This window comes from Phoca vitulina, unplaced genomic scaffold (genome assembly GCF_004348235.1).
Source record: "Phoca vitulina isolate PV1807 unplaced genomic scaffold, GSC_HSeal_1.0 scaffold775, whole genome shotgun sequence".
Lineage (NCBI taxonomy): Eukaryota > Metazoa > Chordata > Mammalia > Carnivora > Phocidae > Phoca > Phoca vitulina.
The window spans coordinates 1-13697 of NW_022590462.1; the positions used below are offsets into that span (position 1 = coordinate 1).

Sequence of the window (13697 nt, forward strand, 5' to 3'; positions counted from 1 at the left end):
AAGAGGGAGAGGCAGACGTCACTTCCCCCACGGCCACCCGTCCGCTGGTTGGCCCGCTGGACGTCGTGGGAGGAGGGAGGAGAGGGCGAGGGCAAGGGCGGGGCGTGGGCCGGAGGGAAGGGGGGCTCCAGTGACGTCACACACCGGGCGTGTCCTATGTAAATATGGCAGCGCAGGGGCTGCCGTTTCGGCCCCTGCCGCCTAAATACAATCTGATCTCCGGTGCTGCGGGAAGGAGTGCGGGGCTGTTGGTGGAAGCTGCGTGTCGTGCGTGTGTGGAAGGCGTAGGGAGACTCAGGGTCGTGGGGAGCCAAGTGAGCGTGTGTGTACAGTGGGAGGCGTGTGAGGCTGAGGTGGGGCGGATGGTAAGCAAGTCATACTTACCTGGCAGGGGAGATACCATGATCACGAAGGTGGTTTTCCCAGGGCGAGGCTTATCCATTGCACTCCGGATGTGCTGACCCCTGCGATTTCCCCAAATGTGGGAAACTCGACTGCATAATTTGTGGTAGTGGGGGACTGCGTTCGCGCTTTCCCCTGGTTATTTCAGTTTGAAAAATAGATTTTTTTTTTTTTTTCCCTTTTGTTATGGGGCCTGAAGCGTTCTGGGTTATTGTGAAAATATTTTGTTTATAGAGGGGTTTTTTCCTAAATGGTTTTTAATGGGGTTTGTTTTTTCTTGTTGATTCTCTTTCAGAATTTGTAAGGGTAGATAGATAAGGATTTTGGTAGTCTTGGTTTTTGTTATTTAGGCGTAGGTTGGCATTCTAGTGTCACCGGAAATCTAGCTTTGTTCACATGGTTTTTTACACAACTGTTTTTCCTAACAGGGTCTGAAGAAACGTTTGTGGTTTTCTCGGGGCGGGGGCGCTATTATTACTTCCAAGTGTGAGGTGGAAGCTGCTTGCAACATTTAAGTTTTTGTTTCAGGTCTTATGCAAAGAAAGGGGTCTAGATACCCGGATCGTGCACAGAGTCCACGCAAGTCAGAACCACAGACCCGAATTTTGGCTGAATGCTTTGTGATCCTCCCAGGAACATGCAATAGGGAGTCTTGGGAGTGAACGGTGACCAGTTTTTCATCTGCTTATTTAGTGAGAGTCTAGTTGCACCTGTCTTCCTGTCTCCTGTCCTTTAAATATCTAATCTTGCCTCAGATTTCATTTTTTAAGCATTAGTTGCCTTGCTTGATGTCTTGCTTTTACACCTTACAACCATTACTAGCCAATTCCCAAGATACCACCCACCTATCCTTCTGAAGCTGCTTTGCTTCTTCGTATTTCTGGCTTCGGTTTCCTCTTCCTCCCACCTCTTCTCTCGGGCTCTCTCTTAATACCTTCATATACAAAAAAACACTAGCTCTCTCTCAACTTCCAATTTGCACCTGACACGGTTCAGTAGCCTGGCCCTGGAAAATGGGGACAATGATGTGAGATGGGCCTGTTGAAGGGAGTCAGTGAGTAAGCACATTTAAATTTGTAGACAATGCCTGGGACATGGCACTTTGCGTATAATCATTGACTGGTAGGTCTTGTATTGGGGCGAAACACTGAATAAAGACTGGATGTGATGAAAACCGATTTTATTTAAGTTACACCAGTGATACTTTTCGGTGGCTGTGGACCCTCCCAGGGAGAGTGAAGTAACGCTTTCTGACCAACTGTAATCTGGGCTGGGAGCATCTCGGAGTTCATTAGCTCAGCTGATCAGCTCAGTAAAAGCGGAATAAGGATTCAAGTCCTTGCTTCAAAAATACGCCAGTGTACTTCCAGTTTAGGTCTCTGAACCATCGACCTCAGAACCAAAACAACCTCCAGTGACTGAGCAGCCGCATCACAACCTGCCTCACAAGACAATGGGTGCAGTTACAGGACGCGCGGCGGGACGCCCCTCGCGGTGCAGGATGTAGTGGCCGCAGCCGCCGCCTCTCACCCCGAGGCCCGAGGGGGACCCCGACGAGGGGCGGCACTGGCCCGGTGCCCCTGCTGTGGCGGCAGTGTCGGGGCCGGGGAGGGGGGCCGCCACTCTGAGACGCGGGCTTCTCGATCCCCGGTTCCTGAGGAGGAGGAGGTGGCGGAGCGCGGGGGATGCGGCTGCGAGGCGCCCACCGGGGGGCGGGAGGGGTGCACGATGTCCCCGGAGTTTCCCTCCCCGGGACGGGGACCAGCGGGAGCGGGAAGGCAGTGCCACTTGAAGAGTAAAAAATCACCCTATCCCGGTTAAAGGGAAAGGTCCCACCGAGATTTGAACTCGGATCGCTGGATTCAGAGTCCAGAGTGCTCACCATTACACCATGGAACCCCTACAGAAGCGACGTGCCATCCCTCGCCAGAGGTGTCTAAGTACAGATTCGGCATCCATATGCCCACCGATAATCCCAAGTATTTTTTCTACTGACCTGACAAGACGACTACAGTTGACCTGCGTGGGTGGTCATCCATCTTGCTTTCTCTCTGTCCCCCTCCTTAGATTGACTTCTATCATGTCACTTCCACCTCAGAAAATAAGGTAAATCTACTCTGGGCCTAGGGTTAGGGAAGAGCTTGTAAACCACATATTCTGCCCTGGTTTGATCCAGAGTTTCCTGTCCAGAGGTGAAATTTCTGCAAATAGTACAGTTACTTTCCTTTTCCTTGCCTTCACACTTTTCCCATTGCCCAGAGAAGACAGATGATTGTCAGGGCAAGACTTGGGACTTCCTGGGTCCCTTGGCCACATAGCACCCATCACACTCCAAAGCCACCACCAACTCCTACATGTAATATGTAAAGGTGTGTCAGCAGTGGAGTGGGATTGGGAGGCAGGGGAATTTTCCTTTTCTTTTTCATACACTTCTGGGTTTTGTTGTTGCTGTTGTTGTAAGCTTTTCTTATCTTTCTATATTTGTTAGATCTACAATACGAAGTAATCAGCCATGTTTAACGTTTACATCAAACACTCAGACAAACCAAAACTCACTTGCGTTGACTCAAAATCAACCGCATACCATTGAAGCCACAAGGCAGGGCTCTGACTCTTAGACAGTCACAGACTGTTTTCTGAGAGTTTGGCCAAGTCAATTCCATTCCAATTTCTCAATATATCATGACCTGGAAACTGCATGCTTTAAAAAAAAAAAAAAGAACATATACCAATGTACCACCCAAGAGCACCCAGTACTGTGCCACAGGGTATGTGTACCCAAGGTGTCTTACAGTGTGTACACTACTTATGTACACAAAATACCACCACACTAAATATTTACACATAATAGATACAAATCCACATCACATCTCAAAATAACAATCTGTATTTCATTTCCCCTTCTTTATTTTATCCCAAAGCCATTCCTTCCCTTACTCAATACACAGAATAGAAAAAACTGACATTGAAAGAAACAAGCCGCTGGCTGAAAAACAAAGTCAGAAAGTTGCCTAGTGCTCTGGAAGAGGTATTTTATTCCTAGAGACTGGATGAGGCTTGAATGGAGGAAGGAGACAAAGGGGGCTATTTTATTATGAAGAAGATGTTCTCAAAGTTTGAGAAGATGAAACTTCCTCTGGAAAATGAAAAAGTTGAGCAGTAACTAACATCACAAAGCATTCCTCCAGGAGAACTTTAAGTGAGTCAAGGTTTATGACTGCAAGGAACAGAAATGGACTCTGGCTGATTTCAAAAGAAAAGAAACCTGTTGAAATGATGTTGAGAGATCACAGAAGGGCCGGGAAACCCAGAGAACCAGGCTCTGACAAGCAGCAGGGAGAGAAACAAATGACGTTGGAAACTGTGACGGGTGGAGAGACTGTCCTTGTGGGGTCTGAGAGCCCAAGGTGAGGATGTGTGAAAGGTGGGGATGTGTGTGTAGGGGGCTGCTGTCATGAATAGAACGACCCCGGGAATGTAAGTCCTCCTCCTCCTCTATCTGCTCCTCCTGCCTCTTCTCTCTACTCCTCCTCCCATTCTGCTGCTGCACCTCTTATCTCTCCCATCTTCCTCACTCTCTTTCTCCTCAGCCCCTTGTCCCAGCCCGTGTCAGCCCCTTATCGGAGCTGACCTATACCTGGAAGCAAGTGTTAGCAGGGTTTCTTGCTCCAACATCAACAGTAGGTGACTTTTATTTCAAATGAGAGAAGTGACCGGGTTTTGTGTCTGTGGTGGCCGATCCTGCTCTGCATGTCTGCACCACTGAGGCAACCTGGAGTCTCTTGCCCTGCCCTGTACCAAGTTGGAGATTGGAGTTATGTTAGGTCAGATTTTTCCAGAGGCAGTAAGAACCCTTGGCAGAGGCCTGAGAAAAACAACTGATGGAGTGCCTGGGTGGCTTAGTTGGTTAAGCATCTTCCTTTGACTCAGGTCATGATCCCAGAGTCCTGGGATCGAGCCCCAAGTTGGGCGCCCTACTCAGCAGGGAGTCTGCTTCTCCCTTTACCCCTCTCTTTCTTGAATAAATAAATAAAATCTTAAAAAAAAAAACCCTGAAAAACAGGCAAAAACTCACTTTATATATGAGCCTCTGAGACTAAGCTGTCATGATAGCCCACACTTGGCTTTTAAGAAATGGTAAAAAAAAAATTCAGTTATTTTCTCCTTCACAACTTTTATGGCTGCCGTCTTTCCTTTTCATTATCTGCCAGAGATGAAATGGTTCATGTGTATGTCCCTCCTTGGAGAGGTTTACCGGGCTTTGGACTTGGGTCTACCTAGTGGTCTTGCAATCTCAGCTCTCTGGTGGGCTCAAGACAGGCATGATCTGGTAGGTCATCCAGCTTTATCTTGTTGTCCGAGTGGAAAATACTTTCTCTTACAACTTTCTATCTCTTAAGCACACGTGGAATTACATTTCTGTTTTATGAAATCTTTATCTTTTCATCTGCTTCTAGACTAATTTCCCTTTAGTACACCACATCAATTCCTTTAACTGATGACAGCTACTCATGAGGCCTTTAGGTGGGGATGATGAGCATCTTGAAGATCCCCGCAAATTAACATAGGCCTATATATTTAGTGCTGAACAGAAACCTTCGTTCAGGCCACTTGAAACTTACAATGATCATCGACAGCGATAGCTGAGTTTTTGTAATGGGGCTGTTTCTCCTTAGTTACCATACTTATCTCTGTACAAGTTGGAGATCGGGGTTATATTAGGTCAGATTTTCCAGAGGCAGTTAAGAGTTGTTGGGATTCCATGTGATCAAATCAGGACAAGCAGAATGAAGAGGACATTCTGGATATAGAAAAAAGACAGACATAATGTTACGTCTCTTTATCACCCTTAGATGAGACATAATATTACACCACATCTTTATCACCCTTAGAATGGTACTCTCAGTGGTAGTTGAAATACTTGTTTCTCCAAGCATGTGAGGTGAAAGTTGGAAAAACTGGCTTAATTGCTTAAATGATTGTGTACTCAGATCGAACCTGAGGGTACCTAAAGTGCAAACTTCATTGAAAAAGATTCTAAGATCTGAAGGTGATGAGAGGATGCAATTATGAAACTTTGTATCTTTCCCACCTTCCAATTTTTTTTCCCCCATTTTGCCTGATTTTGTGGTCCTGGGCCCGGGCTTAAGTATACATGTAACTAAGGAAGGCAATGTCAATGCAAAAGACACGATATTCATACCATGAAATTGGATAGTGCTTATTCCAGAATGTACTTTCACTTCCCATTATGTAGCCAGATTGAGTGAATGCAACCTGATTACTAAGTGTTGTATTAGTCTGCTTGGGCTGCAATAACAAGATACCACAGGTTGGGTGGCTTAAACAACAGACACTATTTTCTCACGGTTTTGGAGGCCAGAAGACCAGAGTTGGCTTCTGATGAGACTTCTTTCTGGCATTTGGAGAAGGCTGCCTTCTCACTGTGTCCTTGAATGGCCTTTTCTCTGTGCATGGAGAGAGATCTCTGGTGTCTCTTCCTCTTCTTATATGGACACCAGTTCTATTAGATTAGGGCCCCATTCTTATTACCTCATTTAACCATAATTACCTCCTTAAAGGCCCTACCTCCAAATACAGTGACATTGAGGGTTAGGGCTTCAACGTAAGAATTCAGGGTGAGGGTCGGGAGCACAATTCAGTCCATAACACCAAACAACAGGGCCAGTCCTATGATTCTTTGCCTGTCAAATCCTATGACACTTGCCCGATGATGGGGCTAAGTGTTAGCAAGGCTGCTGATATTGCTGGTTCTATGATTAGAAGAGCACACCTGAGCTGGAACGCATGGCCATACAGAAAAGAGTGTAGGTCAAACAATAGAGCAAAAGGCTGCAGGGACAGGAAGCAAAAGTTTTGTTAGGGTCACTAGAGGTACTAGTGAATGATACCACTCCTATTTCTACCCTTTGTTGGCTGGATCCTTGAATCCTGACCATGGGAGAAACAGCACCACATATTGGATACCAATGCAAAGCATATACAGCCTCCTGGAAAATCTTGCTCAGTCCTTCAAGGTATTGCAACCCAGTTGGCACTGTAACTGAGTCTTCAGAAGGCCGTTCCAGTGGTGTCCCCCGCCACCGGCTTCCGGATGGTGGGGATCATGGTCAGACTAGAGAATTCCACAAGCGTGGGCTCACTTTATATTCTGTGGAATGACTTCCTTGATCAGAAGTGTATTAGTCTGCTTGGGCTGTCCTAATAAAATACCATAGACAGGTGGCTTAAACAACAAAAATTTATTTTTTCACAGCTCTGGAGGCTAGAAATCCAACATCATGGTGCTGGCAGGGTTGGTTTTGGGTGAAGACTCTTCCTGAGCTGCCTTTTCTCTGTGCATAGGTGTGCACATGCATGCACGCACACACACACGCATGCACGCACACACACGTATGCACACACACACATGCACACACACGCACACACAAAAAGGTAGCTCTTGGTGTCTCTTCCTCTTCTTACAAGGACATCAGTCTTATTGGATTAGGGCCTCACCGGACCTCATATAACCTTAGTTACCTCCTTAAAGGCCCTATCTTCAAGCAGTCACATTGGGAGTTAGGCAAGCACATATGACTTTGGTGGTCGGGGAGGCACAATTCAGTTCATAACCAGAAACAGTGCTGTGTGGAATGCTATCTGGGTGGATAAGGCATTCTACAAGTGCATGGACAGTAGATTTGGCAGAAGCATTGTGTGCAGGGAAGGCAAATCTGTGTTCAGAGTGTCTATTCCAGTAAGAACAAAAGACTCTGCCATCTATGGTGGAAGTGGCCTAATGTCATCGATCTGCCACTAGGTAGCAGGCTGATCACCCTGGGGAATGGTGCTGTATTGGTGACTGAGTGTTGGTCTGTGCTCCTGGCAGATTGGGCACTCAGCAGCAACTGTAGGCAGGTCAGCCTTGGTGAGTAGAGGTCCATGTTGCTGAACCTATGCATGACCTCCATCCCTATCACTGTGGTCACTTTGTTCATAAGTCCATTGGGTGATGACAAGGTGGGTGGCTGGGGAAAGAAGCTGACTGGTATCCACAGAACAGGTCTTCTTATCCACATGATTATTAAAATCCTCATGTTTGCACTCATTCTGAGAAGTCTGTCCACATACTTCTTCCCCAGACTTCCTTGTCACCGATTTTCCAAACATGTCCCTTCTGAGTAAAATGAACCACCACGTATACTACTCACAGTTCCACCACTGGAAGTTCCACCACTGTCCTTCAGGGCTGTCCCAGAAAGCAGCTGTCATGCTATGCCTGTCCACTTTTGGGTGATGCCTGCGTATCATGCAGAACCATCTGTAAATGAGGTTCCAGTCTTCTCTTTCTGTGTAAATTGTAGGGAACTCTCCATGAGGCTCTGGGTGAAAGAGAGGGTAGTGTAGCAGGAATGGGGACCATGGGCATTTGTGCCTCTTCTTCATGTAACTTCCTTGTACCTTCAGGGCCTACTTGGGCCCTATTTCGTATGTACCATTTCTATTTGATGATGGAGTGAGCCAATCTCATTATACTTGTTAGTTTGACAAAAATGTTCAAAGGTATCCTATACATAGTCCCCCAAATCCCTGCCTTTTCTAAGTGCTTGAGTAGGAGTATCCAATGATATTTTGCATATCTCTATTGCCACATCATGCCGTGGACTATCAGTGCTGCTTTTACTACTGGAAATAGAGTTATTAGTGTCTTTAAATCTAATCAGATCAGAGAGCCAATTCCAGAAACCCCAGAACCAACTAGAAGACATTCTTAAGATTCTGTTCCTCTAGAGCAACTCCTGGTACCAAAATGGCTTATGTGACTGTGGAGGCCTGATGAGTCCAATCTGGTGAGATAGCCCGGCAGGCTGGAGACTCAGAGAAGAGTTGGAGTTGGTGTCAAAAGGCAGTCTGCTGGCAGAGCTCCTTCTTGCTCGTTCTATTAAAGCTTTTAACTGACTGGATGAGACCCAGCTACAGTATGGGGAGTACTCCACTGACTGACATGTTATTCTCATCCAAAAAAACTCCTTCACAGAAACATCCAGAATAATGTTTGACCAAATATCTGGGCACCGTGGCCCAGCCAGGTTGACACATAAAATTAACCATCACAGTATATAATGTTCAAGGTGCACAAAATCAAAGACAAAGAGAACATCTTGAAAGAAGCCTGAGGAAAAACACATCTTATCTATAGAATAACAAGGATTAGTATTACATCAGAATTCTCTTCAGAAACCATACAAGCAAGAAGAGAGTGCAGTGAAGGGGCGCCTGGGTGGCTCAGTCGTTAAGCGTCTGCCTTCGGCTCTGGTCATGATCCCGGGGTCCTGGGATCGAGCCCCACATCAGACTCCCTGCTCAGCCAGGAGCCTGCTTCTCCCTCTCCCGCTCCCCCCTGCTTGTGTTCCCTCTCTAGCTGTCTCTCTCTGTGTCAAATAAATAAATCTTTAAAAAAAAAAAAAAAAAGAGTGCAGTGAAATAATTAAAGTGTTGTAAGAAAATCCCTACCAACTAGAATTCTGTATCCTGTAAGTGTCCTTCAAAAGTTAAGAAGAAATAAAGACACTTAGACAAACAAAAATTGGGGAACTTGTTGCCAGTAAATCTACTTTGCAAGAAATGTTAAAAGTTCTTCAGAGAAGAATATGGCATAGGTCAGAAACTCGTATCTGCATAAAGAAAGGAACAACATTAGAAAGAACAGAATGAGAAAGAATAAATGAAAATAAAATGAGAAAGAATAAATGAAAATAAATAAAATCTTTTATTTTTCTTATTGTTAATTGATCTAACAGATAACAATTTGTTCAAAATTATAGCAGGGCGCCTGGGTGGCTCAGTCGTTAAGCGCCTGCCTTCAGCTCAGGTCATGATCCCAGAGTCCTGGGATCGAGCCCCGCATTGGGCTCCCTGCTCAGCCAGGAGCCTGCCTCTCCCTCTCCTGCTCCCCCTGCTTGTGTTCCCTCTCTAGCTGTCTCTCTCTCTGTGTCAAGTAAATAAATAAAAAATCTTTAAAAAAATTATAATATAGCAAAAATATATTAGATGATTATATTGGGCGCCTGGGTGGCTCAGTTGCCTGAGTGGCTGCCTTCGGCTTGGGTCATGATCCCAGAGTCCTGGAATCAAGCCCCACATTGGGCTCCCTGCTGAGCAGGGAGTCTGCTTCTCCCTCTGCCCCTCACCCTGCTCATGCTCACTCTCTCTCAAATAACTAAATAAAATCTTTTTTAAAAGTGTATATATATATATATATATATATATATATTAGATGATTATAGCTTGTGGAGAATTAAATGAATGGACAGCAACATTATAAGGGACAGTAGAAGGAATTGGAAATGCTCTGTTATAAGGACCTGCACTACCTGTGAAGCATTATTGTGTTATTTGCAAGTTGACTTAGATCACTTGTAAATGTATATTGCTAACTACAGGGCAGTCATTAAAACATTTTACAAAGAAACATAATTGATATTCTAAGAGATGAGAAAATAGAATCATGTAAAATGCTCACTTAAAACCAGAGAAAGCTGAAAAAGAATGGAAGAAAAAAGGAACAATGAACAAAGGCAATGAATAGAAACAGTTACAAATATGGTAGATACTAATTCAACTATATCAATAATCACTTCAAATGTGAATGGTCTAAATACATCAATTAAAAAACAGAGACTATAAGAGTGGTAAACAAGACCCAACCGTATGTTGTGTATAAGAAACTTACCTTAGGTGCTGGGTGTCTCAGTCAATTAAGCGTCTGCCTTCGGCTCAGGTCATGATCCTAGAGTCCTGGGATGGAGTCCCACACTGGACTCCCTGCTCAGTGGGGAGTCTGGTTCTCCCTTTACCCCTTCCCCCTGCTCCTGATCTCTCTGTCTCTCTCTTCTGCTCTCTCTCTCAAATAAATAAATAAAATCTTTTTTAAAAAAGAAACTTTAAACATAAAGACACATATAAATTAAAAGTAAAGAGATAGAGGAAGATATACCATACTGATATTAATCAAAAGAAAACTGGAATCCAGGTTATATTAATTTCAGACGGAATATACTTCAAGGAATAAAAAGTGGTGTTATATAATGATAAAGGGGTCAGTTATCCAGAAGGTATAACAATACTTGATGAGTAAGTACGTAACAGCAGAACATCAGAATACATGAGGCAAAAACTGATAGAACTGTTAAGGAGAACTAAACAAATTCACTATTAGAATTGGAGATTTCAGCATCCCTCTATCAGTAATAGACAAATCCAGTGGGCAAAAAATCAGTGAGGATGTAATTGAACTGAATAGCACTATCAATCAAGTGGATCTAATTGACATTTATATGTTACTTCATCCAACAACAGTAGAATACACATTCTTTTCAAGCTTACATGGAACATTCACCAAGGTAGGCCACATTCTTGACCATAAAACACATCTCAACAAATTTTAAAGAACAGAAATACAACGCATGCTCTCAGACCACAATGGAATGAAACTGGAAATCAATAACAGAAAGATAGCTGGAAAACCCCAAATTTGGAGATTATACAACACACTTTGAATAATACATGGGTCAAAGAAAAATTCTCGAGAAATTATTTTGAGCTAAATGAAAATGAAAATACAGCTTATAAAAATGTGTGGGATGGGCGCACCTGGGTGGCTCAGTTGGTTAAGTGTCTGTCTCCACTCAGGTCATGATCCCGGGGTCCTTGCATGGAGCTTCTCCCTCTCCCTTTGCCCCTCCCCCCTCCCCCCCACTGGTGCACGCTCTCTCTCTCTCTCTCAAATAAAGAAATAAAATCTTTTTTAAAAATGTGTGGGATGGGGGCGCCTGGGTGGCTCAGTCGTTAAGAGTCTGCCTTCAGCTCAGGTCATGATCCCAGGGTCCTGGTATCGAGCCCCGCATCGGGCTCCCTGCTTCGCGGGAAGCCTGCTTCTCCCCCTCCCACTCCGCCTGCTTGTGTTCCCTCTCTCGCTGTGTCTCTCTCTGTCAAATAAATAAAATCTTAAAAAAAAAAAAACGTGTGGGATGTAGCAAGAGTAGTGCTTAAAGGGAAATTTATAACATTGAATGCATGTGTTAGCAAAGAAAGAAGATCTAAAATCAATAATCTAAGCTTTCACTTTTGCAAATTCAAAAAAAAGGGACAAATTAAATTCAAAGTAAGGAGACGAGAAGAAACAATAAAAATTAGAGCAGAAATAAATAAAATTAAAAACAGGAAATTAATAGAGAAAAATCAATGAAATCAAAAGCTAGTTCTTTGGAATGATGAATAAAATTGATGAACCTCTAGCCAGACTAAACAAGAAATAAAGATACAAATTACTAATACCAAAAATGAAAGAAGGACCCTTAGTACTGATTGCATGGACATTAAATTATAATAAAGGACTATAACGAACAACTGCTCACAAATTTGATAACTTAGATGAAAAGAACCAAATCCTTGAAAGACACAATTTACCAAAACTTACACAAGGAGAAATTGATCATCTAAATAGGCCTAAATGAAGCAATTAATAAGCTTCTGAAAACAAAACCAGACTTAGTTTCACTGGTGAATTCTACCAAACGTTTAAGGAAATGATACCAATTCTCTACAATATCTTTCAGAAAATAGAAGACAAAAAACATTTCCTGACTCATTCTATGAGGCAAACTTTACCCTAATACCTGTTTAAAAACTGAATTCAACCAAGTACTTTTGAAGATCTAATCAGCTTTATTATTTAACAATTCATGAATAGGGCAGCATTCCATCTAGCAAGTAGAGGGAGCTCCACTGAGTTTTCTGAAAGGTTTTTAAAGGAGGAGAGAGGGCATTAAAGAACGGAAGGGAGTGGGGGAGAGGAGGAGGAGGGAATTTATTAAGAAGGAATGTATTGTTTAGGCAAGGGGAGAAACGGGGGTCTATCAGTAAATTTCCTAGTATTGATCAGGAAACTCCATGTTGACTGGTTCAAGGTTACATTCCTGAGGGGACAGTGGTGAAACTTCAGGTAGGTCAGGTATTAAGTCCTCCTCGTTTACTGACTTGGGGTCTTAACCTAAGTGATGCCATTCTGAGTCTGTGGTTTTCTTTTTAACAATGCCTCTTCTTTTGATCAAACTCAATTTAACTGAGAGATATGATATCTTGGTTACCACTGTGTAGTTCTCTGTAGCTTCTGTTGATCCTTTCGTTGACATTCACAGGTCATGATGTTTTCGTTTAACTTCTTTGATATTCACAGGTTACTTCAATTAGAGTTGGAGGATAACGTCAAGAACATTTCCCAGGAACCAAAGTAAAAGCAAGGAAGAAAAAAGACATTTAGTTCAGGAAAGTGGATGACTTCAGGAGGTCCATAGGGAATTGTAACCAGACTAACATGATTTCCCTCCTTGGTGAGTTACAGGTAGAGACTACACCAGGTGGAGCTGTCATACAAAGGAAACTATTTGCAGCAAATAAGGAGATCACGGGGTATAAATTCCAAAGCCGTGACTCCCCAAGCGGGGGTGAGCGGGTTCTTTTTACTTAGGGTTAGGATGAATATTCAGAAAAGGGAGTTTGGTCGTCGCCTGAAAAGACAGACATAAGGTTGCACCCCCGTTAGAAAACAAGCCTGTAAGTGCATCTAATGGTACGTTAATGAAGCTGGTGCTCTTTCTAGGGCAGAGACTTTAACATTTTAATGAAGCAGAAGTAATTGGCAATGGGAAGGGGGTTATGGGCATGCTAGGTGGGGTCATGGGGTCGTGGGGTCGTGGGGTCGTGGGCTCCTTGGTTCCTTATCTCTGGTAAGGAATACAGCGTCTTGCTTACTTTTGAAAAGATACTGGGAGTTTTACCATTGATTTATTGTCTCTGATATGGTTAGGCTATTTCCTAGCCTGGTAGAGACTGTTAGTTTTTGCACTCTCTTTAATTCTCTTAAAATTTTTAACTACCGAAAGTTTTGCATTCCTTTGTAATTCTGACACCTCCTAGGAAGTTCTTCAACAAGTGTGCTTAGGTGAGTAGAGAGGTAGGGCATCAGAGATCAGGGAAAATAGCCCGGGCCCTAAAATGACTTCTCTTGTGTCACGAAAGCTACGTCTAGGCTTTTTCTGGGGACCATTAACTCTTTCTGCTTTCAGAATAACGTGTGTTCCAGAAAGAGACTAGAAAAAGAAAATTCAAAACTTTCCCACATCTAAGGGTTGAAAGTGAAATGAATGAAATGTCCCATGAATGAAACTGAACTTTCAAGAATGGAATAGATTTTGCCACCAGTTGTGATGCTTATGAATTTTAATAGATGT

At 43.6% G+C, this 13697-nt stretch overlaps 2 non-coding genes across 2 annotated transcripts; one reads left to right on the forward strand and one right to left on the reverse strand.

Moving 5' to 3' along the window:
• Positions 1–376: 376 nt before the first annotated feature.
• LOC116629406 lies at positions 377–540 on the forward strand. Its single transcript, XR_004298740.1, has one exon. It is a non-coding gene; the product is annotated as a U1 spliceosomal RNA (small nuclear RNA).
• Positions 541–2229: 1689 nt separating this feature from the next.
• TRNAQ-CUG lies at positions 2230–2301 on the reverse strand. The gene has a single exon. It is a non-coding gene; the product is annotated as a tRNA-Gln (tRNA).
• Between the last annotated feature and the right edge of the window lie 11396 nt (positions 2302–13697).